The sequence below is a fragment of the Jaculus jaculus genome, chromosome 12 (genome assembly GCF_020740685.1).
Source record: "Jaculus jaculus isolate mJacJac1 chromosome 12, mJacJac1.mat.Y.cur, whole genome shotgun sequence".
NCBI lineage: Eukaryota > Metazoa > Chordata > Mammalia > Rodentia > Dipodidae > Jaculus > Jaculus jaculus.
In genome coordinates, this window is record NC_059113.1 from 92,635,622 (window position 1) to 92,659,664 (window position 24,043).

At 40.9% G+C, this 24,043-nt stretch overlaps 1 protein-coding gene across 2 annotated transcripts in view; it reads left to right on the forward strand.

The window, feature by feature from the left end:
* Ttc29 (tetratricopeptide repeat domain 29) overlaps positions 1-24,043 on the forward strand; it is a 212,388-nt gene that overhangs the window by 168,542 nt on the left and 19,803 nt on the right. The window lies entirely within an intron of this gene.

Genomic DNA, 24,043 nt, shown 5'->3' on the forward strand with positions numbered 1-24,043 from the left:
GACAAGTTAGTCAGGCATGGTGGAACACGCCTTTAATCCCAGCACTTGGGAGGCAGAGGTAGGAGAATTGTCATGAGTTCAAGGCCACCCTGAGACTAAATAGTGAATTCCAGGTCAGTCTGGACTAGAGTGAGACTCTACCTTGAAAAAACAAAACAAACAAACAACAAAATAAGACAAGTTGAGAAAATGAAGAGATTCAGTGTTTGGTGGGATAAGAAGGCAACTGAAGGTGATTATGATCAAAGTATATTATATACATATATAAAATTGTCAATAGATAAACTTTTTACAAAAGAAAATCTCTGTCTAGATGTAGATTGGGAGACTTAAGGAGAAAGAAGTAGGTTTGTCAAGCTTTCTACCCATATATTAAGTGCCTGAGTCAGTAAATGCATGAAGAGGAAAGGATTATTTTGGCTCACAGCACTGGAAGTTCAATCCATAGTCAGGCATATGCATGGCTGTTAAGCCCCTACTGAGTAGGGTAGGGGACAGAGGAAGCATGACATAGGAAACAAAATCTTTCGCCTTATGACAAAAAAAAAAAAATGAAAAGAGGAAGGGCCATGATCTCATTTAAGGGCACACCCCAAAATCACTGAAAGACTTCCAACTAAATTCCACCTCTCAAAGATTCTACAGCCTCCTAATAGCTCCCCTTTGGGTAACAAACTTTCAACATATTAGTCTTTTAGGGTCCATTCAAGATCCAAACAGGAATAGAAGACACAAACTTGTTTGGTAGAATGACAAAATGAAGAATAGGTCGAGAGATGTTCATTCCAAAATGAAGCTAACAGGCAAGCCGAAATAAGTGTTCACAGATATAAAGAAAAAGTTTTCATGTTGTGGCTTCTGCCAACCAAAGTAAACCAAATCTTGCTTGTGCACCAAGTATGACCATACTGAGACGTCACTAGGACTGGATGTACTAAGTTCAAGGGTAGTAAGAGGAATTAAAAGTACATGCAGAAGGACTGGGGAGATGGCTCAGTGGATTAAGTGCTTGTCCATAGGATACTACTAACTATGGTCAGGGTGGGTCTTCCCACTTCAACTAACGCAATCTAGAAACTCTCACAGACATGCCCAGAGACTTGTCTCATAAAGCGATTCTAGATCTAGTCAAGTTGGCAACCAAGATTCAACCTTACAGCCATCAGTGGAGTCTTCCTAGTCCTGGCCAGGCAGATGAGTTGACAGAAGCACTGCAATGTCTTCTGCCTCAGTTGCCCCTATACAGTGAGGGGGCAGCTTTCTGTGGTCCCAGAAGCATCCTTTCAGAGGGCCGAGGTGCCTGGAGCTGGGGTATGGGATGGGGTGGCAAGACTCTACAACCCATCATTCATCCAGGAAAGAGGCAGGTTGTATTACAAATAAAGAATTGGGTTGCATGTCTATTTTTACAATATATGTGTTGGGATAGGCTATTTCTATGAACTACCTATATGAACTCCCAGTAAAGAAAATGGCTTCCTTGGGGCTGTAGAGATGGCTTAGTGGTTAAGCGCCTGCCTGTGGTGCCTAAGGACCCCGGTTCAAGGCTTGATTCCCCAGGACCCACGTTAGCCAGATGCACAAGGGTACACACACATCTGAAGTTCATTTGCAGTGGCTGGAGGCCCTGGCATGCCCATTCTCCCTCTACCTCCCCCCCCCCCCCGTCTCTCTCTCTCTCTGTCTGCCTTTTGCTGTCTGTCACTCTCAAATAAATAAAAATTAACAAAAAAATTTACAAAAAAGAAAATGGCTTCCTTGAAGGATGACACGTGTTTGTATTATAATCCTGTGCTCTTCCCATATGCCATCTCCTCTAAGATCTGTTTTAGCAAAACCAACTCTGTTCATGCTCTTTACACTTAAATTTGGCACTTACGATAAATTTTGTATTTTAACCCACATGCTGTTAACACCGTATTTCTTCCTGGTGATTTAGCTCACTGGTAAAGCCCTTGCCTAGCAGGCATAGGACTCTGGGTTCAAACCCCAACCTGTCTGTTTGTCTCCCTCTCTCTCTCTGTCTCTCTTTATCTCTTGGTCTCTCTCGCTCACACACACAAGCCTATGTCTCTTTTTTTTTTTAAAAATTTTTATTTATTTATTTGAGAGCGATAGACACAGAGAGAAAGACAGAGAGAGGGAGAGAGAGAGAATGGGCGCGCCAGGGCTTCCAGCCTCTGCAAACGAACTCCAGACGCGTGCGCCCCCTTGTGCATCTGGGTAACGTGGGACCTGGGGAACCGAGCCTTGAACCGGGGTCCTTGGGCTTCACAGGCAAGCGCTTAACCACTAAGCCATCTCTCCAGCCCAGCCTATGTCTCTTAAAACACAAACAGTAATTTCATAGAAAGTAAAATACTAAATGTTTAAATGAGCAATTTCCAAAAATAGTGAGCTAACATGTTACTGTTCTCAATACAGTCAATGAAATGTTTTTTAAGTGTTTTGCAGTCTGGCTCATCACTTGCATTTACTGATCATTTTTATAGTCATGCACAAGAAAGAGACACATCTGTCAGCTTCATTAAAAAAAAAAAAAAAACCTTTGACAAAAAGCTGACCATAAAAGTAACCACTGAGCCAGGCATGGTGGCGTACTCCTTTAATCTCAGCACTTGGTGAGCTCGAGGCCACCCTGAGATTGCATAGTGAATTCAACATCAGCCTGAGCTAGAGTGAAAAACAAAACAAAACAAAAAGTAACCACTGAAGTCTGCACCTTTCTTAATCAAGAAGGCTTTGCTCTGTGCTCTTAGGCTTATTCATATTATGTGCCTGAAAGCTCTGTTCTGCATCCAAAACTATGATTAGTATATTTAATCAGTGGTTCCTGTCCTTATTAGGGCATCAACAAATCAACGCAGAATGTGCTAATTGGACATAATAACATATAAGACCTTAGCACTGATATGAAATATTGACTCAGATTGATGAGCCCTTACAGGTTAGGCCCTATGCTAATCATGCAGGGTCTTCTGTTCCAGCAAAGTTACTGTAGGTGAGTTGTAGGCAGGCTGCTTGGTAGCAGGGACCTTGGCGACCTTCTCTCTGCATAGCGGGGTTGGACCTGTTTGCTGGTCAAACATAACAAACCATGGTTTCCCTTTTACTCATTAGAGAATAGATGCTTAGTGATTCTAACATACACTGGTGCATGACTAAGCTAGAAGCTAAACCCAGGTTTGTCTGCATCATCTATGCTTTGAACCACTATCCAGGCCCTAATTGGTCATTAACCCCAAATTTTCTGAATCAGAGGCTATTGCCTCTTGTCATATGATTCTTAATTTAGTGTTTACCAAAGGTTAGATTTAACTGAGCGTATATCTACCTTGTACTTTGAAATTCATTAAAGTCAAAGAAATTATAGGCTTATCCAAGGACACAGTTTCTTCCAGTTCCTTACACATGAAAAAGCCGTTTTGTAAAATGTGAAGATACATTCAGTTTTCCCACTGAGGAATCCATGGAAAACTGACTTGAAGGAAGAAGTGCGGCTCTGTTACTCAACCCTCTGTATCTGGCTGGGTGGGCGTAGCTACTGGGATATGCAAGATGTCAGGTCTCCCAGTTCTGATGGACCAAAGCTTGCATTTTAACAAGCTCCCTGGGGCTTCCTGCCCTGACTGTATTTTAGAATCCTCTGAAACCACTGGATACAATAAAGTAACTGTAGGTGATGGTAATAGACCGGCTAGTTTTTAAGGCTAGAAGAAAGAATCTTGAATGTTTTTATCACCAAAAAATGCATTATCATACTACCGTGGTGCCTTATATTTTTATGTTTCAAAAGAACTGATGCAGAAATATCACAGTCAGAGATTTGGGCACCAATGTAGTGGTGTTCAGAGGATGCTGTTTGTTTGTTTGCTTTTTGATGTGAGAAAGTAAGAATGAGATGGATATAGATGTAGACAGCAAGAGAGAGAAAACTGGCCCACTAGTGCCTCCAGCCACTGTACTTGAATTCCAGACATGTGCGCCCCCTTGTGCACATTTGTGACCTTGCATGCTTGCATCACCTTTGTGCATCTGGCTTACGTGGCACCTGGAGAGCCAAACATGGGTCCTTAGGCTTCACAGGCAAGTGCCTTAACCACCAAGCCATCTCTCCAGCCTGAGAATGGTGTTTTTTATAAAGATCTCCTAACAAGTTCAAGGGACAACTAGAGTTGAGAGCCTCTTGAGTTACAACCTCAGAAACATATTCCAGGTTCTTTCCCCAGCATCCATGGTGATGTTAGGTAGCTGCACTCGGTCTGACTTTTGCCTCCTCAGAGAGTATGATACACTCTGTCTCCTTCAAGGGAGTTGTAGTAAACAGACACGGAAAGTTCTGAAAAGTTTGGAAAACAATCACAACATATTATTTATCTTGCATGTTGCCACAAGTATAGCCACTAAATTCATCATTTGTGTGTGTGTGAGAGAGAGTGTGTGTGTACATATTTGTGCATGCATTTGGAGGTCAGATGACAACCTAGGCTGTCATTCCTCAGGTACTGTTCACCTTTTATGACACATTGGCCTAGACTGGCTGGCCAGTGAGCCCCAGGGAATCCACCTGCCTCTTGTAATCCCACAAATTGGTGGCATACACTTGTAACCCCACAAGCATGTGCCACCACACTCAGCTTGCTGACCCAGGCTCTGGAGATCAAACTAAGGGTCATATGCTTACAAGACCAGCACTTTACCAACTGGACCATATCCCCACCCCCTAAATTCATCTTTTCAATGTCAACAGCACCCTTACTTTTTAAATGAATTATGCTGTACAGTATAACTTTATTTTTCCAGGAAGTCACAAATCATAAAAGCAACGGAAGATATCCAAGCTCCTTATAGGACATGAGGAATAGCAGATTAGTGTGAGAACTAAACCTAATTCCTAGCCACTTCTACACAGCATTGATCACCAGCCCAAAGTCTTAAGAAGGCAATTGAATTCAGGGTATAGACACCACGTGAAAACAGCAGCAGATTTGCTCAGCACTGCTCAAATTGACAGTAGGATTCAAGGCTGACTTTCTTTTGGTTTTGATTGTATGTAAAGTGCATTTGAACCTACAACTTTCTTCTGGGCCTATATGAAAAACAAATGCACCAACCCTATTCTATTTTAGTATCTGAATGCTACAATTTGCCAATGACAGGCCCTCTGCTAACTTACGTATCTTTTGTAGCTATACTCTAATCACATTCCATAATTGATAGAGAAAGATTTCTCTATCAGTCTATCAAAAAAAATCAGGATAATATTCTAAAGCTTGAGTATTTGATTTTTTTCATTAGATAAAGTATCTTTTTGTGTGTAAGTTAGTACTTACCTTAAAGTCAAAGGTATTTGCAGTCTCCAAACAAAACACTCATGACATTGTATTGTGTGTGTGTGTTCAGAATTTTAACCACCAATCCCCACACTGAGGATTCTACTCAAAAACAGTGGGACTATAGTGCGATATGTAGTTTTAAGAAAGACTTGAAATGGGGAGAAATGTGTGAAAGCCACCATTTTGTGACTGAAAGTTAGGCATAGTTAATAGGTTAATTTCTGTTTATTGAATAAGAGAGGCCAATGCTGATTGATATAGTAATTTCAGTGTTTGCTATGGCAAATATTTAGCTCATTATCAGTTTTAATAGCATTTTGCAGAACAAGCCTTTTCTTGACATGTAGAAAATACTATTAAATTTCCCTGCATAGATACATTGTTATGACATGCAATAACTACTTGAATATAAAGGGGATTAATAATTTAAAAGGTGTTAACAAATTAGGGCCATCATTAAAAATAGACTTTGAACCATTTCATAGCAAAATCAGATTGAGGTAATGCTCTGCTCTTATGATAAAGAATTACGGCATTAATTCTGCAAAGTGAACTTATTGCTCCTATTCGTCTCCAAAACCCTGGAGCATTCAAAGACAGGAAGAGTGAACTGATGGCTGCAGTTTTTTTTTTTTTTTTTCAGACACACCAGCTCGAATATTTCCATCACAGTTTCACAGCTCAGCCAGCCTCACTGTGTTAATGGGGCAGAGGAGGGCCTTCAAAATGACATCCTTTTCTTTAATTTTGATTTGAACTTGTCAGCTAACACTGGGCTAGATTTTTCCAGTGTATAATAGTAAATAAAGAGTTGTACTCAATGTGGACAGCATTGACTACACGGTTTAATATTGCTTGGCATTTGACTTGCTACAATTTAATCCATGAATATGTTATTTCCACATTGGTTTCCCTACTAATAGCTGGAGTTAATTTAGATGCTGGGATGGTTGAACATCACTGCCTCCTCGCCTTGTGCGTGTGCGTGACTCCTAAATCCAAGCACTCTGGGATGCAGGACAGTCCTGTGGGAACTGCTGCTTCAAGACTACCCTCTCCGACTTGTATCTGCAACAGAAATTCTCAGGGTTTTTGTACTTTCACTTCTTCCCCCTTAAAAATAGCACATAAAACACTTTGAAATTGTTTTATACCTTTTGACAACTAAATTTCTTGAACAACAAATGGGATAAACTGAAAAGAAAATTCAAAATTGCAACCATGATTCATATGTTCATAAAATCATAGACCATTCAAACTGAAGTGGACCTAAAAGGTGATCCTTTGTTTCAGTGAAGAAAATGAGGCCTGGGTGGGGTAGATAGACTGCCTTGACCACAAATATCCATGAGTGACAGAAAAGACCTCTCCATTATTATGTTTACAGCATCAGCCACCATTCCAGTCAAAAGCACTTATTTCTCAATAATCCCTTAGCATTTCATTGATTTCAGTGGGGCTATCAAAGTAACTCTGCTCTCTCTCTCTCTTTCTTTTTCTCTCTCAAGTAAATAAATAAATTTTTAAGTAAGTAAATAAATAAATAAAATTTCAAGCAAGTAAATAAATATTTAAAGGGGACGACAGAGATGGCTCTGCAGTTAAGGCCCTTGCCTGCAAAGTCTAATGATCCCACTTCGATTCCCCAGTACCCACATAATGATGAACACTTTGACACTTGTGTCTGGAGTTTGTTTGTAGTGGATAGAGGCACTAACATGCCCATATTCTTTCTTTCTTTCATTCCTTCCTTCCTTCTTTCTTTCTTTATCTCTCTCTCTTTCTCTCTCTCTCTCTCTTTCAAATAATAAGTATCTCTTGATTTACTGATAGCTGGTCTAGAACCAGAGTCCCAAATTATACATATTTCCTTGGTGAAAAATTATTTGACCTTTTGTTAGTGACAACCACCTCACCAATAAGTGTTACCCTACTGCTACCCTACTTCAGTGATACCCTACCTCAGGTATGCCCCCAGGATTAACTGAGACTATAACCCCAACCAGGGCCAACCACAAATCATTATACAAATATAAGCTATGATTAAGAAGAACTGCCTGCTTTCACTAAATTAAGGCATTTTGTTATCTGGGAGGAGAATTATTAGCAGACATATTAACAAAACCCTGAAGCAATGGGGCGAGGTGATCAGTTTTGATTTGGGGAAGAAGAAAGGTAGAGAGAGATCTAAGGCACTGGCAATTAGAACAGAAGAGTCCAGGACCCGCGGCTGCTGTCCAAACAGGATCAGGAACACAAAGAAGGCTTGGAGAAGTCAGGAGAGTGAAGGGCATGGAGAAAGTCATTCTCCCAACGCCCCAACCAGAGCAGAGAGCACACAACTAAAACCCAAACTCTGATTCTGGGGACCAGGTATAATGAACTGCCAACCCATGCACTAAGATCATAAGGGAGCATTCTCCAGTAACAACATTGGTAGTCAAAGGGCACTTAGGAGGGAGTCCTAGGGAAGATCTGGAGGAGGTCTGTAATGACACTGGTAACCCAGTGGCTAGCTATGGCCTATGTGTTTTATCTGCAGCACAGCTTAGTGGATGACTCTAAAAGAATTCCTGTTGGGACTTGCTTTTCCTTAATCACTTCTAACCATGTAGCTATAATGACAAATTTACCCACAGCCTGACTACTTCTTCCCAATTCACTACCCTTGTAACCTTCCCCTCTAACCTAACTAGAGGCTGTATTTCCTTCTTAGGTTATAAATTGAGTGGAAAAATTACTTATAATTCTTTAAGTTTTGTGGTTTCATACTCATCCAAAGATCCTATGAAAATCTAATTCTGATGTATATACACCCATGAGGTCATTGAGTCCAGTTTTGAAAATCATTGCAGTAGCATTCAGCAATTTGGGGACTACTATCTTTACCATAAACACACATCTGACCATACTAACCCAGGGGTGGGGAGATGGGTGAGCAGTTAAAGGAACTTGCTTGCCAAGCCTGACAACTCTCATCCAATTCCCCAGCACCCATGTAAAGCTAGATGCGCAAAGTGGTGCATGCATTTGAAGTTTGTTTGCAGTGGCAAGAGGCTGTAGCATACCTATTCTCTCTCTTTCTCTTTCTTCTTTTTTCTTTCATCCTCTCCTCACAACAAATAAGAAAATTTAAAACTACTAATGCAATTTTATACTGTAGAAATAGAGGAACAAAGAAAGAGGAGCAGGTGTAAGCAGTAATAAAGGAGACATTTGTGCTGGTAGATGGAAGCCAGGCTTGTGCAGAATGAGCTCCTAACCAGGTAACATTTCTCCACGTATTAGAATAAAATTTCCAAACTTAGTCTATTCTTTGATTCCACTGCTGATTGCTTTATGTATTTGAGAGAGTGTGAGAAGCAGAGAGAAAGAGGGAATGAGCACGCCAGGGCCTCTAGCCACTGCAGACAAACTCCACACTCATGTGCCACCTTGTGTAGCTAGCTTTACGTGAGTATTGGGGAATCAAGCTGGAGTCCTTAGGCTTTGTAGGCAAATGTCTTACCCACTGAGTCATCTCTCCAGCCTGATGTCTCTTTTTTTTTTCTCCCCTCCTCCATCATCCATATAGAAATGTTGATTGGTTCAATATTGTGCAGGTCTTGTGGAGATAACAACAGCCGATGTCCACAATGAGGTTGTAAGTGCAACTGTCACTTCATGCTTGAGAATAGTGTACCCTTTTCTCTTTTTATGGTGCAGATGGAATTTTCTAAATTTGTAAAAGAACAGACAACATATCAGCATGCACATGACTTTAAGATACATGTGAGACAGTCCATAATCCCCATACTTGAGAAATTAAAGTAGGAGGATCTTGAGTTTGAGGCTAACCTGAGTTACATAGCTAAGACCTTTTCTCAAAAATAAAAGGCTAGCCAGGAGGGGCAAAGGAAGGAGAATGACTGTGCGATCGAGGCCAGCCTGGGACTACAGAATGAGTTCCAGGTCAGCCTGGGCTAGACTGAGACCCTGCCTCAAATAAATAAATAAATAATAAATAATGGCTCCTGTGATCGTATGTGTATTTATATATAGATAGATATAGATATAGATAGATATAGATATATCCTATATGTACTGATATAAATGTATCAGTGATAAAGTACTTGCCTAGCATATGTAAGACCCTGGGATTAATCTCCAGGCCACCATTTTGTTTGTTTCTTTCTTTCTCCTTTTTTTTCTTTTTTCCTCCTTCCTTTCTTTCTCTGTCTTTATTTAATAACTTTCCTTCTTTTTGTCCTGTATGCGTGTGTGTGTGTGTGTGTGTGTGTGTGCGTGCGTGCGCGCGCGCGCACGCACTCACAGGCACATGCTAAGAATGGAGCCTAGGACCTCACATGCCACCAAGAAATTTTAACCAAGCCCTAAAATTCTTCCAAATGTTTATCTACATTCCTGTTTGTTTGTTTGCTTGCTTCTTTGGGGACAGAGGTTCACATAACCCATGCTGACGTCAAATTCACTCCATAACCAAGCATGGTCCTGAATCCCCGATCTTCCTGCCTCCGTCTCTGGAGTACCAGGATTGCAGACCTGAGCTGCCATCTCCTTGTTAACTGCATCTTTAAAACCTACAGTGCATAAAATAACCCTGTAACACTCATGAAGATTTGGTGAAGGCACGTCTAGCACATAATACCTAGATACTGCCAATGCCTAAACTTAAAGTTAACAATCTTGTCTGTGGAAAATGAAATGAGTAAACTGGAAATTGATCATCGTCATGAAAAAAGCAAAGCAAAGAACAAAACCCTTCTTTACTCTTGCTGTCACTTATAGCAGACAATAAGAAAAAAAAAATACACTCACATTAGAGGTACCTCAGGACACGAGCGTCTTGTTTGAACTGAATTTATTCAGCACGTTCCTGCTCCTCCTCGGCTCCGTGTCTCCAAGCGCTGCTTTCCTCAACGTTGTTAAGAGCCTGCGTCTGGCAGTGATCCCTTTATTATATTTTGATCATCTGTACATAGAATGTCAAGTGCAAGCGATGAAATACAATCAAATGATACCTATGTTTGAACAGAACAAAAAAAAAGGGAAATGCATGAGAACTGAGCAAGGTATATATCATCTCTCCTGATTCTAATGTGTTTTCTTTCTCCTAAATATAATAATTCTTATTGAGGTACTTATAAACCAATTAAATCAGGCAGTAGTGCCTCAAGAAATATTGTTTATTGGGGTGACTGAGGTGTGGAGTTGTGATAGGATCTGGTGTTGTCTGACCCCTCCCGCTGCAGCCCCCACAGAGGGGTGAAGGCTGTTGAGTGTGGAGGAACCCCTGGAGGTTAGCTTAGAGCAGAACTTCTGCTTTGGAAAAAAGCTGTCAGCCCTCTGGGCTACAGAAATATGCTGTTTTTAATAAGAATCTTGCACAAGACAGTAACCATGAATTGGAGTCTATTTTCTCCCCTATATCACTCTGGAAATGGAACAGATCACGAGGTGATTGAATGTTTAATGCAAAGCTGCTTCTGAGGGTTAGAAATTGCCAAGAATTTCAAATCTATATGTTAAACTTTCAAAAAGTGGTCTGATGCAAGTGCTTTGGGGACTTCTGCCCACCTCATGATCTTGAAACGTCACTGCTCTTGGGCCATGCCACAAGGCTTGTAATGAGATAGCAAATTAAGTCCAGTTGGGTGTCATGGTTCTTCCTATGTTATGGCAAAAGCCACCTCTTTTTTAGTGAGATTGTTTTTTGGTTTTGATTTTGTTTTTTTGTTTTTTTCTCTAGACAAAGTTTAGAATTTATAAGGGCTCAGGCTGAGAATTTTAAGATCCCACACATGAAAAGGAATAAAGACACACCTACATGTTCCTTCTGACAAAGTTTGTAATCATGGTAAGCTTGGTATAGTGTGTGCCTTCCACTTTCATAACTACCTTTAGATAGTGACCAAGATAAACTAGTCACACTTTTGTCACTTCACTATGCTCTCTAACCTCTTTCGGCTACCTTCGATACCTTTCTTTCAAGGTGCCATTTAACTAAATCCACCTGAAAACATTACAGCTGCTCACTCACCATGGCACCTCAACTGTCCTCCCCGACACTCCCTTGTTCAGCCCTTTTCACAAATCCTTTCTGATCTCACTACATACCTAAACTCATGGTACCTTGAATATGGATAAATGTTACATGTTACCAACCCCTTCACTACATCCAGATGGAATGATAGAAGCTTGGGATCTGTAAGCAGCACTTAGACCTGGATTTCCACCAACAAAAAAACGCCCTGTATTAGGTAAGAATAGAAATAGGAGAAGAGTGAAAGTTTGGGGCACATCAGGAAAATGCTTCATTTATAACCCCATGAATAGACTCTTCAACATAAAGTCAAAAAGATATTAAGGGCTGGAGAGATGGTGTAGCAGTTAAGGCACTTGCCTGAAAAGCCTAAGGACCCATGTTTGACTCTCCAGGTCTCACATAAGCCAGACACACAAAGTGACACAAGTGTGCAGGTGACACATGCACACAAGGTGGCTCATGCGTCTGGAGTTTGATATCAGTGGCTGGAGGCCCTGGCGCACTATTTCTGTCTCTCCCTCTCTCTCATTTAAAAAAATGGCCAGGCTGGGCATGGTGGCGCACGCCTTTAATCCCAGCACTCGGGAGGCAGAGGTAGGAGGATCGCCATGAGTTCAAGGCTACCCTGAGATGACAGAGTTAATTCCAGGTCAGCCTGGACCAGAGTGAGACCCTACTTTGAAAAACCAGAAATAAATAAATAAATAAATAAATAGCCAGTCTTTTGGGATGGCCTCAAAAATTAAAAAAAAAAAAGAGAGATTAAGAACTTATAATTTCCCTAACACATTCATACTTGGGATGGGGACAGGCATCAGAGGCGGAAGACACACAACCAAGAAGAGGGCTGGTTAAATCCAGCCTGGCCAAAGCTCCTCAGGCACAAGAAGCTGAAAGTTACAGTTAAAATAAAAACAGAGGCGAGAAATCTGGAGTATCCAAGAATGCTAAGTAATGAAGGAGATGCAAGACGCTGTGGAAGATACACACTGACTGCTATGAACATATCATGTCTGGAGAACCAACCATGACCTCAAAATACAGAAACTAACTGCGGCTAAACAACTGAAACTCAAAGTGAAAATAATCAAGTGTTGGTTTGGTTTTCAAGTCTGATACATATATATATGTATACATATGTATAGATCTATACATATGTATGTATACATATGTATAGATCTATACATATGTATACATACATGTATATCATGCATTACATCATAATATATTACTATTGTATTTATATCATATAATATATATATTATATATGTATATATTATATATAGTATATATAAATCTATAAAACTTATCAGTCTCCGCATCTTTCATAGTCTTGCTTATATATATGTACATATGTAGAATATGTTTATAATGTATATATATATAGAATATATATATATGTATATATGTGTGTATGTATGTATGCATGTCTACATATATACATATATGAACCAAACACAGGTTCTCATGCGTACTAGGCAAGCTCACTATCAGTAAGCCACATCTCTACTCATATATTTTTACATATGTTTATGTATATATATATCTATGTCATAGATTTATATATGTTTAAAAGGTGTTATTTATGAAAGTATAGCAGAAATCAGAAAAAGTAGTAAATTATACTTTTACACCACTTATATTTAGACAAGCCAACTCAACTTTAGGTCTCTTAGAACTCAAATTCTCATGTGCTTTGTTACCATGAATTTTCATGACTTTTTAAAAATATATATATTATTTATTTATTCTCAAGCAGAAGGAATGAGTATGCCAGGGCATCCTGCCACTGCAAATGAACTGCATATGCATGCGTCACTTTGTGCATCTGCGTACTGGGGAGTCGAACTCAGGCTGTCAGGCTTTGCAAGCAAGCATCTTTAACCACTGAGCAATCTCTCCTGCCCCTTAATAGTTAAAAATTTTAAAGGTAGTAAGGTGTGTGTGAAAAGTACCTTCTTTCTTAAGAGGTATCCAGAACTAATAAGTAAGTAGAAAGTGAAAATATGTGAACACTAAATGTAATATGCATATTGTCCTTACTTGAATTATGTGTGTTGGGAGGGGAAGGACTTTGCAGTTACCCAGACTAGAGAAGCAATTCCTAAGTGCAAGTCACAAAACAGAAATCATGGGTTAATTACTACACATTTTCCTGAAGCCAAAGTAGAACATACCACAAATAACAGTCAGTGTTCCTGTGAACCCTGCTTGTATATATAACAGTTTCCTACCATATGCTTTACCTAAGGAGAGGAGTCTTTGCTGTAACAGCATCAGGAATCCCAGTAAAAGATATGGATGGCTTTTACCGACTACAAACTATACAGCCTTAAGAGACACGGAGACCGGCAGAAAGAAAAAAGAAATTATACCAATCCAACAGATATACTGCTGAAAGCATTCTATTACATTCCTAACTCACACGTACAACCACTAAACTCTCATATTCAGGTGCTGGGGACCAGGCCAGTTCAACATAGAAGTTTGGCTAAAGTAAATCTATTGTATTAGTTCTTAAGACAATGATTAAGGTCAGTGGATTGAAGGTGAGCACTGTTTTTCAAATAGCCAAAAACCCTGGGAAAGCCGGGCATGGTGGCACACACACCTTTAATCCCAGCATTCGGGGGAGGCTGAGGTAGGAGGATCACTGTGAGTTTGAGGCCAGCCTGAGACTACATAGTAAATGTTAGGTCAGCCTGAGCTAGAGCAAGACCCTCCCTTGAAAAACCAAAAACTAAATAAATAATAAATTTAAAATCCTAGGAAAGTAGGTAAATAATCCCTAACAAGTGGGCTAGAGAGATGGCTTAGTGGTTAAGCACTTGCCTGTGAAGCCTAAGGACCCCAGTTCGAGGCTCAATTCCCCAGGACCCACGTAAGCCAGATGCACAAGGGGGCGCATACATCTGGAGTTCGTTTGCAGTGGCTGGAAGCCCTGGTGCGGCCATTCTATCTGTCTCTTTTACTCCCTCTCTCTCTGTCACCCTCAAATAAATAAAAATGAACAAAAATATTTTTTAAAAGACGCAAGTAAGAGGAAGCCTGGCAGAAATTAAAATTGAACAGCAAGGGCAAGAAAAGTGTCAAAGGACATGAGCTGAGCAGGAACATAACACAAGCTCATTGATTTGGGAGCTTCTTGCTTTGTCCTTTAATTTGTTAAGAGGTAACATTAGGAAAAAAAAAAGACCTTTAATGAAACTGTACATTACAAGGGCACCATATAATCAGAATTCTAGCAGCGCTTCCCAAATTCCTAGTGGCCATTAGTGCCACTCAAATTAGTAATGCAGAAAAAATCACCATTAATTAGCTAATATATGCCACCAGGTGGTTTTGAGCCCAGAGACATTCCTTGGTTATTTAAAAGAAAGAATAAGTATATAAGGGAGTAATAAAGGCATACCTATAAATATAAGCCAGCTAGGGACAGAGATCAACTAGAATACAAGGCAGTTTGACACCCCCCCAACTCAAAAAATGTCACACGCCGACATTCAGCTCTTATTTCCACACTGATTATGCTTGCAAAGTACAAAGTACTTTTGTTGTACCAAGTACGCATTGGAAGCTTACGGGAATATATTTGTTCTAGAAAGATCAGCAATTACTACAGAATAGGATCAGAAGACTCGTTCTCCATGCATAATTTGTAACACAAGAGAGTCTTGTTCATAACCATTATGCCTTTGTGTCTTTAATTGACCTATTCTAATTTGGGTAATTGAGGGTTATTTCCTAGACTATCAAAAGGGAGAAAGGCACTCTATAGCTGTCTGTACTCTCCAAGAGTGTGCTTGTAGTGGGCTGGCTAGAAGAGAGTTTGTGTTTAAAATTGACTTGTCCAGAGAAGTGACTTTCCTTAATCCCATCATTAAGCAAAACTTAATCCCTTTACTCTCAATATCATCTCCCTAAACAGCAAAACTTTGACTAGTCGAAGCACAAGAACACTACAAAATCATGGTAAACACCAGATCCCTAGCTTTATTCTGGCTTCACTCATGTTTCATGGTGCCACTTGAACTTCATGAGTCCTCCTAAGAAGGGCAGCTCTTGAGGACAACAGACATCTGAACCTGATTAAAGACTTTACTAAGGAAAGTCATAGGCTTCGATTCTGCTCAAACAGGAGAGTTGAACTTTAGCTATCTATGATAGGGTGGACTTGGTGATATATATTCATTTTCCCACCAAAGGCCCTTTAGATTGCTGCTTCCGGAGAAAACCTAGCTTGCTTTCCGGTCATTCTTTGAACTCCCTTTGCACCTATGATGTGGAGCCTTACATTTTAATTTTAACCATGCCTACAAAAGGCAGCATTTACATGAAACTACAAGACTGAAGGCTTGGCAAGCTGTTCCCTTCAGCACTGCTCCAACTCTTTCCTCCTAGAATGGAAAAGCAGTTGACAATGCCTCCAGTTCACACACCTGTAGGCATTACCAATGCGGACTGTTTTCATCGAAACCAAAATGATCTGGGAACTAATATTTGCCACAGGATCATGGCTATTTTAAATTCTGGGGTTTAGCACTCACCTTCAAATAAACAACATCATTGCTTCAAAAGTACGAATCTCTAACATCATAGTGTGGAGCCCACTGGAAAATTAGCCCTAAATCTATTTGGAGCCGGTGACATTTTGAGCATTTCTAATTCTTGATACAACCCTCTGCCCTTTTGGAGGACATTAACAAGTCCTGCATGGTAGCCTTGCATCGCTCAGAGAAGCAAGAGCCGACTTGTTGCTCACTTCATCTAACCATGCCCTTTGATATCTTTTTTTTTTTTTTTTTACTTTAGGTTTGTAATAATGCTGTGACTACTGCTGTTCACCAATATTTTATTTATAAAATATGTCCTCCCCTAGGGCTGGCACAGAGGATCTGCAAGCTGAAGGCTAGTCTATAAACTCCACTCACTCTAGGAGACTGAGTTTTCTCCAACATCAATCACTGAGCTGAGAGTTTAGACAGAGCGAGCTAGCTGCGCTTCCCTACTGCAATACACAAAGCAAAGCAGCTCTTTGCAAATGGGTTTTCCTGTTGTGGCATTCTTCATAAGAAAGAGGAATCCGTTGTGAGGTAACAGAACCCTTTCTTTCAGGATGACTGATAGAGCCCCGTTCTAAAGGCAAAAGAAAACAAGAAAACATAATGTCTTTCTAAAATCTATAGCCATCTTTAAATTAGCATAGGAAAAATTAATCCTGCATGACTTACTACAAAACACTGGGTACTCTTCTCAAACTCTGTACTGGTGAAACTTAACTGTGCTGTTTAAAACATAAATGATGGAAGCCACTGGTGCAACACAGGAGCCATTGTGAGAAAAGTAGAAAAGCTCTCCTCGTATATCACAGGACCCAAGATTTCTCCTATCAGCTACAGCATAAGCCATCCGCTGCCAGGGAGTATAAAACTTAACTATAGTGAAACTATAGTTAACTAGATAGTTCAACAGTGTTTGCCTAGCCCATCATTCATACTTCACCGACACTCTAATAGCTAAACAGCAAGAAAGGGACATTTTCATTTCCTCTTTCTAAAGTCCAGCCAAGCTTTACTTATGATGAGCGCACCAAACTGCCATCCACTTTAAAGCCCTACCTACCTTCAGAACCCAGAATTATTATGTGCAGTCCCAGCTCCATGACGACAAATTCTAGACCTTCCTGCTCGCATACCAGTTGTCCTTTCTATGTCCAGAAGGCTTTGGTTCTTACCAACAGATCTCCTCTGCTTTCTCTCATGACTCAGAACACACAAAAGGCCATCTGACGTTGTTCCTCCAGCTCCTTGCCCACACTTGTTGCACACTTCTCCCTCCCACCTGTGCCCATCAACTTCTGGAGACTTATAACTTCTCCCCCTGTCTTTCTCACAACACTCACTAGTACCCTCAACTTTTACGATGACATGTGCTTAACCAAAAGCATTCTGGCCTTGAATATTAGCTAAGTGGCTACTGATGATAGATGGCATGTAACCATCTCCATTTTTTCTTCATTTTGCATATTTAAGATCCTAAAATACCATAGGGTGGAGGGGCTAGATCTGTTCCCACTTCTAATGCATACTCACATATTACTATGAGATGGCCATTAACCCAAACATGACTTGAACACAGATGTAAATCAGACATTGCCTAGACCTCAGAAGTACAAAATGAATAAAATACAGTCTGTATCTTCAAAGAATTCACATACATCCAAAAAGCAGTCAACTGGTGACATTTACTTTTTTAGTTGAGGACAAAGGTTTATAAAGCAGATGTGACCCACACGAGGCTGCCACACCTCCTGCTCATAGAGGAATTTACTCCACATGGTGCTCACAAAGTAATTTCTGAGCTGTGCTTCCCATTTTGTAGGGCTAGAAACTATAGGAGAAAATTGCTGGGGAAACTTATAGACATTCATTAAAAATCTATCTCATTTAATAAACCTCTGGCTACCTTCTCGGCTACATTTTCTTGTTCATATCTCCATCTTTCCCTTTTTTTTTCTTCTCTCCCCTTCCCTTTCCCTCTCCAACTCCCTCCCCCCCCGTACATAAACACAATATATCACATATATATGTATGGAAGACATCTAATAAGATCCTTCTGCACTGAGAGTAAGAATGAATGACAACTAGATACTTTGGAATATTTCCTGCACACACAGGAAATTTCTGGGGCTCTTCCCATGCTCTTCACCATGCCCCTCCTTTCTCCAAAACCATCCTGGCACTGACCCACTTCCTGACTGATGAATTGGGTTAGGTGATGTATATTCATTGGCATTTTCACCTTCTAGAAAACGACTGCTTCAGTAACTCCCATGGTGGGGCTTTACCATTCCTTTGGCCTAACAGCTCCATGTGATTGAAGCTCTCACTGGCCTGGTTTTCTGTGGAGATCTCCCTGGGATCCATTCTAGATGTTTAGGGGCTGCACACTACAGATGGGGCAATCTCGTCACCGTGCTGTTTTCTCTTCGTGAGACCAGGTAAAGGAGATGCTCTGGTCATTTCCATGCAAATTTGGGCTTTTAAAGAAAACCACAGGAGTGAAATTGCCAACAGAAGGAAATCAAAGCAATCTGAACCGATCCCCACACTAGGTGCACTCACCCCTGAACATGAACCTGAACCTGAAAGAAAGCGATGTGCTAAAGACGTGTGAGTGGAGCCGAACGTGAATATTTCTTTGGGGGCAATAAATCTGATGGGTGTCTTGTACTCCGGGCTCCGTTGCCTTTAAAACATGAAAGAGGGAAAAAAAATTACCAAGAAAAAGCAGGCTGTGTGCAACCCATTCACTTTTGAACTCTAAAACCGTCCACCTCTAATTCAACCTGACACTGCTAATTTTGGCATTAGAGTTTGAAATGAAAATCAATATCTGTTTTGAGCTTGGAAAGAGTGACTGTGCCTTGGGTAGCGCATGGCCAGGCACTCATTTTCAGTGATCTGTAAAGGAAAAGGAAGTAACAGGAAATTCCTCGCTTCTAGCACTGAAAACGCACATTCATATGAAATTGTAAACATCTTCACGAAATTAATTATGTTCTGCAATCACCATCCCCTGACATAGGGCAATTGCAGGCTCTTCAAGGTTTTATTGTATATTTTTTTAATTGTGTTTCTGGAAATGTTTTCCACATGAGATTTAGAGACTTTGTTTTCTGGCCCCTCTTGACAGAGCAGAATGTCTGTGACTAATGTCAGAGGGGCGTAAAGACCTCAGGGGCGGAAGTCTGAGTAAGTTCTCTTGTGACGTCAGGATAGAAGTTAACTAGTTTTCACTGACAAGAAAGACCTCTCTGAGGAATTGGCTTTGCACTTCACGCAGTTATCTGAGTTTGTCTTAGGTTTCCACTAAAATTTCTTTGGAAAAGGAAATGGTGGCATTCAAAGATGCGCTGGGCATGCTGCCTCATCGATTGTGACCTCTGTATTGAGATCAGCTGGTTTGCTCTAAAGGAGAAAAGCAGAAGAGGGAAGAAAAGCAAGGGAAGCAAGAGAGAAAGGAAAAGAAAGAAGAAGAAAGGAATTCTTTAGTTAAACTTATAATGTCATTCTGCTGTCTCCCCTAATATAGCACTAAGAAATGTGTGTGGAGCCGGGCATGGTGGTGCACGCCTTTAATCCCAGCACTTGGGAGGCAGAGGTAGAAGGATCGCCATGAGTTCAAGGCAAGCCTGAGACTACATAGTGAATTCCAGGTCAGCCTGGGCTAGCATGAGACCCTACCAAGAAAAACAAAAATAAAACATTGTATGGTTGTTTGCAGCAAAAGTCTATGCACCTATTCTAATCTGGAAGTCAGACTTAGACCGGCAAGAGCCATGTGTCCAACTATGCACACAAGACACAGGGCTTCTGGGAAATTCTCACTAGCCCCAGAGCCCCAGAAAGGACAGACAGATTGACTCAATAGCCTTCATTTCTTGGCAGTTTCCAAAACCAAAATGAGACATGGTGTCTTTGCATTGATAAAAGAGGAAGAAGTCCTTAGTTACCAGTGGGACACTCAGATACCTTGAGAAAAGTTTGAGAAAGCACAGGGAGAAGAGCGTGGAGGGGGATCTCATTCAGCAAATGGAGTATGCAGAACGCCAACTCCCAAGTTAGGTGACCCAGGTCTGGATCGTGATCCCAGTGTCCACCAGCTTCCCAGTGTTCACCAGCTGTGTCATTTAGCCTTTCAATACTCTGCACACTTATCTGGTGATATTAACCTGATCAGTTAAATCAGAGAAAGTCGATGCATGCACTAAGTTCCCAGACTGCTGACTGCCATCCTCAGGGACATATCCAGGCTTAAGAATTAGCCACTTAGCACAAGCTGGTAAGTCCTAAAATCAAGGTATGCAAATGTCACGAAGAACAAAGAAGGAACCACCTGACTTACAGAAGGCTGCCCCAAGGAGATGGTCATGAATTCTGATGATGGTTGGGTAGGAACTCATCAAGTAGCCAGAAGGACAAGAGAATGCAGGAAGGCCACCATTCTTATGAGAAACCGTGATGAGTTTAGGGGATTGCACTGTGAACAGGATGCCAGAACTGTCAGGGATGCAGCTGGAACTTACCAGGGATGTGTAAATGTTATTTAGTGGCAATGTGGTGGAAGAACTGGGAACAAAGAGAGTCTGCAAGAAGGAGCCCAGTAAAGATGCTATCCCAGTCATTGAGGCAGGAAGAATCTGGATGGACAAAGGGGAGAGGAAAAAATAAGTAAAAAGATATTTGATTCGTTTTCTAACATAAAAATACTTTCATATGCTGGGTGTGGTGGTGCACGCCTTTAATCCCAGCACTCGGGAGGCAGAGGTAGGAGGATCTCTGTGAGTTCAAGGACACCCTGAGAATACAGAGTGAATTCCAGGTCAGCTTGGACTAGAGTGAAACCCTACCTGGAAAAACTAAATAAATAAATAAATAAAGCCTTTCATATAGTCATGTAAAAATTATATGCGTTGCATTTAAAACATCACAGACATGCCGTGTGTTTGCACAAAAAACAGCCTCTTATTCAGAATGCCAAACATGGGCTATTTCATTTGGCAGGGCACAGCAAGGCTCATATAACTGAATTTTTTTTTCCATACCAGAGAATCAATTCAGACTTCAAACCTGAACCCATTAGGATGATTTTCTACCTAATTTGCATTTTCCTTTCTGAAATTTTAAGTCTAGTCCTTCAAATGCTGTTTTTAAAAATGAAGATTCTGAATCTATTATATTTATTTACCCAAATACTTACTCTTTGATCAAATACTGTGCTAGGGGCTAGGACAATAGTGAATGAAAATGATACAATATAGAGATTCTTTAATGGCTGAGACATCTCTCCAGCCCACAACCTAAAGATTCTTATCAATCCACTTTCAGCCTTTCATTTTTCCTTTACCTCCTCCAGTTACTTTTATGACACAACAAAGAATTGAGGGCTGGAGAGATGGCTTAGCGGTTAAGCGCTTGCCTGTGAAGCCTAAGGACCCTGGTTCGAGGCTCCATTCCCCAGGTCCCACGTTAGCCAGATGCACAAGGGGGCGCATGTGTCTGGAGTTCGTTTGCAGGGGCTGGAAGCTCTAGTACACCCATTCTCTCTCTCTCTCTCTCTCTCTCTCTCTCTGCCTCCTTCTCTGTCACTCTCAAATAAATACATAAAAATAAACAAAAAAAAGGTACTTGCTTATAAAGCTCACCAGTGTAGATATAATTTAAAAAAATTGACTGACGATGATGGTGATTGTGTCCACCATAAACAAAGGCACATTCCTCCCACACCAGTGCAACGTAGCTTGCAACAGCTATCATTTTCCTTACTGTGCCATTAAGACAGTAGTAATTAAAAGATGTGAACATGCCATGGCTCCATACAACAGAAGCTTGCTCCTTATTTATTGAACAGGTCAGAGAAATTCCCAGACAACAAGACTATTCTGCTCTTCATCATTCAGAGGTACTAGATGCTTCCATCCTGTGATTCCATCTTCCCCCTCAGGCCTATGATTGCTTGAATCCAACCTGCAGCAGGAGAAGGGCCTGGGAGACTTTTTGTAGGTTTACCTGGTCCACCACATGCTCCCATCATGGCATGCAACCAAAGGCCCAAAACTACTGGGCCAAATGATCATGAACTACAACCGCCAAAACTCTGAGCCAACATGAGCCTTTTCTGTGCATGTGTTCATTGACCTCAGGTCTTTCTTACAGTGGCAGAAGCTGTCTAACACAGGATATTGGAACAAAGCCTTGAAGGGCAGGTCAGCAGAGGAAACAGCTGAAGGAAATGTAAAGGCAGGAGAACATGAGATGTGGGTAAAGTTTATGAAGTAAGAGAAGAGCAAATTGAATTTTGCCTTAAGTTTCTTGTTATAGTTACCTTCGCTTTGCTGGAACCAACACTAGACCAGAAGCACCTTATGGGAGAAAAGGGATTATTTCAGGATGACAAGTTCCAGGGGAGGCTTCATCGTGGCAGATCTTACATCCACAGCAAAGACACGATAGCCAGCATCAGCAAATACAAGCTGACTCTGAGCATCTTAGGGCTGGACTCAAGATCTGCCCCCAGTGATGCACCTCCTCCAGCAGGTCTTTGCCTGCTAGAAACTAAGTAGGAAACTTAATCAAAAATACCTGAAGGTGGGGGGAGCGGAGAGATGGCTTAGCGGTTAAATGCTTGCCTGTGAAGCCTAAGAAAGAACCCCTGGATGGTTCAAGGCTCAATTCCCTAGGACCCACATAACCAGATGCACAAGATGGCGCATGCATCTGGAGTTTGTTTGCACTGGAGGCCCTTGTGTGTCTATTCTCTCTCTCTCTCTCTCTCTCTCTCTCTCTCTCTCTCTCTCTCTCTCTCTTTCTCTTTCTGTCTGTCTCTCTCCCTGTCTATTTGCCTCTTTCTCTCTCTGTCTGTCACTCATAAATAAATAAATAAATCCCTGAGGTTATAGGGTCATTTACATTCAAACTACCACACCTCTTAACCCGCAGAAGTAAGTGGGAGGCTTAGGATGGATTCCAGTTATAAATACAAACAGTTATCAGGAGGTTGACAAAGCCCCAAATGCTTTACTTCATGACATTCATCTTAAAAGCATAGTTTTCCCCAGGGGAGTACATTCACATCCACATCCACAGCACATTCATACCATAAAAGAGCACAGAAATGCATACTGTGTACACCACCTGGGTGCAAAGTAAGAGGCTGGACAGCCATCACTTACAGTTCAGCAAACACAGAGGTCACTGTCCACTTGGGTTAAAATTCTTCAGCATCTTAACTTTCCCTTGGTGACTTTTTCCAATGCCTGGGATTCTCACAGACATCTAACTTTGTCTTTGTTCTCAATAAAACAGAAAATCGTTTCTATTAGCATTCAATAGGTTCTTCTATCTTGGTTGAATTCCCAAACATAGCTATTCATTTTCTGTTTTTCTAGTAGTCTTAATGCCGTAATGTAAATGGGCAGCTTACATAATATTTCTATATATCTAAAGCACTAGGCTCCAAATCTTACTAGGAATTCTGATATATTTCTTTAAATTGAAAAAAGTGAGGGTTATTTTTTTTTGTTGCTTTTTGTTTTGTTTTGTTTTTCGAGATAGGGTCTCACTCTAGCCCAGGTCTGACCTGGAATTCACTATGTAGTCTCAGGGTAGCCTCGAGCTCATGGCAATCCTCCAACCTCTGCCTCCCAAGTGCTGGGATTAAAGGCGTGCACCACCACGCCCAGCACAAAAGTGAGAGTTTTAAGTTTATATTTTTAAAAATCCAAAATAAAAATTTGCAGATGAAAATGTGTTTGAAATTCTTAATTATAAATAAATTCACTAGTAGGGAAATCAAAGAAATAACATATACTGCCGGGCATGGTAACACACACCTTTAAATCCCAGCACTCGGGAGGCAGAGGTAAGAGGATTACCATGAGTTCGAGGCCACCTTGAGACTACGTAATGAATTCCAGATCAGCCTGGGCTAGAGTGAGACCATACCTAGAAAAAAAAAAGAAATAACATAAATTCTTGAAAATTGACCGGTCATCTTAACTAGAAAGACAGTAGGATTTTAAAGAGTTATAGGCCTAGTGATATAGCTCAGTAGTACTGCACTTATGTAGCCTGCATGAGGCCCTAGGTTCAGTCCTCAG